Source organism: Colobus angolensis, unplaced genomic scaffold (genome assembly GCF_000951035.1).
Source record: "Colobus angolensis palliatus isolate OR3802 unplaced genomic scaffold, Cang.pa_1.0 Scaffold248, whole genome shotgun sequence".
In the NCBI taxonomy this organism is placed as follows: domain Eukaryota; kingdom Metazoa; phylum Chordata; class Mammalia; order Primates; family Cercopithecidae; genus Colobus; species Colobus angolensis.
Genome location: NW_012115688.1, coordinates 2,631,150 through 2,634,897, shown reverse-complemented (window position 1 = coordinate 2,634,897; position 3,748 = coordinate 2,631,150).

Genomic DNA, 3,748 nt, shown 5'->3' with positions numbered 1-3,748 from the left:
GGAGGTTGCAGTGAGCTGAGATCACACCACTGCACTCTAGCCTGGGGGACAGACCAGACTGTCTCAAAAAAAAAAAAAAAAAAAAAAGAATAAAGAAAGTAGGTATTGTTTCCACAGCCTAGTGGTTAACCTTCAGACCACGTTTTGGAGAAAGAAGCCATAACCCAGAAGGAAGCTGCGATGGAGGAGGCACCCTCAGGGCTTGGTGGAGTGGAGAAGAAGGGAGGCTGGACACAGAGGGACCTACCCAGGGTCTAGGTGGAGCACAGCAGCTCTGCCAGCCCCTCCTCTCCTCCTCCATCCCCTGCCCCTCCCACAGGTAGAACAGGCTGACCAAATACTTCAGCTGACCCTGGAAAGAACAGAAAATTTTGGACGGACGCGGTGGCTCATGCCTGTAATCCCAGCACTTTGGGAGACCAAGGCAGTCAGATCACCTGAGGTGAGGAGTTCGAGACCAGCCTGACCAACATGGAGAACTCCTGTCTTTACCAAAAATACAAAATTAGCCAGGAGTGATGGTGCATGCCTGTAATCCCAGCTACTTGGGAGGCTGAGGCAGGAGAATCTCTTGAACCTGGGAGGGAGAGGTTGTGGTGAGCCAAGATTCACCATTGCACTCCAAGCTAGGGCAGTAAGAGCGAAACTCCGTCTCAAAAAAAAAAAAAAAAAAGAAAGAAAGAAACAGAAAATTTAAGAAACAAAGATAAATAATGTGTTTCAATTAGCATATTCAAGAAGATATTGTATTTACAGAACCAAAGCATGATGCCCTAAAAATTGAACAGATAACAATAATAAGTTATTAGAAATTTAAAATATGACTTCCAATTTTACAATGTGATAAATGAGTTAGAAAATAAAGTTGGGCTGGGTGCAGTAGCCCATGCCCTGTAATCTAAGCACATTGAGAGGCCAAAGTGGGAGGATGGCTTGAGGCCAGGAGTTTGAGACCAGCCTAGGTAAGACAGGGAGACATTGCCTCTACAAAAAAAATTTTTTTTTTTTTTGAGATGGAGTTTCACTCTGTTGCCTGGGCTGAGGTGCAATGATGTGATCTTGGCTCACCGCAACCTCTGCCTCCCAGGTTCAAGTGATTCTCCTGCCTCACCCTCCTGAGTAGCTGGGATTATAGGCATCTGCCACCACACCCGGCTAATTTTGTATTTTTAGTGTATTTTGGTGGTTCCCCATGTTGGTTAGACTGGTCTCGAACTCCCGACCTCAGGTGATCCTCCTGCCTCAGCCTCACAAAGTGCTGGGATTACAGGTGTAATTTTAATTAGCCAGGTTGGTTGGAGCCAGGCTGGAGCCAGTGTGGTGGCTCACACCTATAATCCCAGCACTTTGGGAGGCCAAGGTGGGCGGACCACTTGAGGTCAAGAGTTCGAGACCAGCCTGGCCAACATGGTGAAACCCTGTCTCTACTGAAAATATAAAAATTAGCTGGGTGTCATGGTGGACATGTAATCTCAGCTACCTGGGAGGCTGAGGCAGGAGAATTGCTTGAACCTGGGAGGTAGAGGTTGCAGTGAGCAAAGAGCGCGCCACTGTACTCCAGCTTGGGTGACAGAGCAAGACTCTGTCTCAACAAATATAAACAAAAACAACAACAACAAAAAAATTAGCCAGGTGGGATGGTGGACCCCTGTAGTTGTAGCTACTTGGGAGGCTGAGGTAGGAGGATTGATTGAAACTAGGAGGTTGTGGTGGCAGTGAGCTATGGTCATGCTACTGGACTCCAGCCTAGATGACAGAGTGAGACCTCATCTCTAAAAGAAAAAAGAAAGTTGAGCACTTTGGGAGGCCAAGGCAGGAGGATCACTTGAGGCCGGGAGTTCAAGACCAGCCTAGGCAGCATAGCGTGACCTTTTCTCTACAAAAAAAAACTTAAAAATTAGATGGATGTGAAGGTGCAGGCCTGTAGTCCAAGTTACTTAGGAGGCTTAGGCGGGAGGATCACTTGAGTCCAGGAGTTCAAAGCTGCAGTGAGCCATGATCATGCCACTGCACTTCAGCCTGGGTAAGGGAGTGAGACCCTATCTCTAAACAAAAAGAGAAAAAAGAAAAAGAAAGAAAAGGAAATTGAGGAAATAAACTTTAAAGGCAAATACAAAATAAAAAAAGAGGAAAGCAAAGCAAAGGGGGAAAATCAAAATTCTCTAACTAGTGGATATTTAAGGAAAAATAACAAAGATAACAGACCAAGAAAGAATCGTTTAAAATACAGATAAGACAAAGCTGGAGAGAACCAAGTGCTCCTCATGTGCCTAAGAGAATGAAGGAGGGAAAAAAAAATACTACATCCTTGTGAAATGTCGCAACCAACAATAAAGAACTGACTTTGAAATGGTGATTGACCAGGAACTGTGGCTCATGCCTGTAATCCCAGCACTTAGGACGGTTGATACAGGACATTTGCTTCAGGTCAGGAGGTTGAGGCTATGCTGAGATCTCACCTGATGATTGCACAACTGTGAAAATATATTAAAGTTATTGAATTGCACAATTAAATGATCTTATGCTATATAAAACTTACCTTTTAAAAAAAAATTTTTTAAAAATGGCCAATAGCCTACTAAAGTTTCTGTTTAGGTTAGTTGGAGTATCTGAAGTGTCATTTTAAGCATTAAAAACAGGGCTGGGCGCGGTGGCTCTCACCTGTAATCCCAGCACTGTGGGAGGCTGAGGCAGGTGGATCATTTGAGGTCAAGAGTTCAAGACCAGCTTGATCAATCTGCTGAAACCCCGTCTCTACTAAATACAAAAAAATTAGCCAGGCGTGGTGGTGCATCCCTGAAATCCCAGCTACTTGGGAGGCTGAGAATCGCTTGAACCCTAGAGGCAGAGGTTGCAGTGAGCCGAGATTGCACCACTGCACTCCAGCCTGGGCAATAGAGTGAAACTCTGTCTCAAAAAACAAGCCATTAACAAAACGATAACCATAAACAAAAACCATTAACAACAGTAACAGGCATCTTGGTTCTCCACTATCTTTTTTTTCTGAGACACAGTCTTCCTCAGTCGCCCAGGCTGGAGTGCAGTGGCTTGATCTAGGCTCACTGCAACCTCTGACTCCTGGGTTCAAGCAATTCTCCTGCCTCAGCCTCCCAAATAGCTGGGATTACAGACACCCGCCACCACTCCCAGCTAATTTTCGTATTTTTAGTAGAGACAGGGTTTCACTATGTTGACCAGGCTGATCTCAAACTCCTGACCTCAAGTGATCAGCCTGCCTTGGCCTCCCAAACTGCTGGGATTACAAGCATCAGCCACCACGTCTGCCCATTCCCCTCTTTTAAATACAACTTTCGAATCTGTTTTATTCTTTCTTTTAAGAGTAAAAAGAACACAAGCTTTTTAGATGGCTCAGGTACTTAGCAAGGCAATGAAGTGGAAACATTTTGTCATGTTAGTTGTAATGAAAAGATCTGTGATTTACAGATATTTTCCAGCATTTCAGATTCTGTATGACTTTTTGCCATGTGGCAAAATGATTCGAGCTGACAGCTTTTTTCCATAATTCTGCTGTAAAGACATGAGAATCAGATGGATCAGCAGCCAAGTGAAGGAGGCTGGAAGGCCATGCACCAACACCTTCAGTGTCTGCAGGGGAAATGATTTTTCTAAACCTTAATTATTTTAAATTCAAGATGCTTGTGTACACATTACACAATATTTTCCTTTTAATTCAAGAACATTAGCAAGATTGTTTATTAGCGTTCTCTCACTCTCTTTTTTTTTTTTA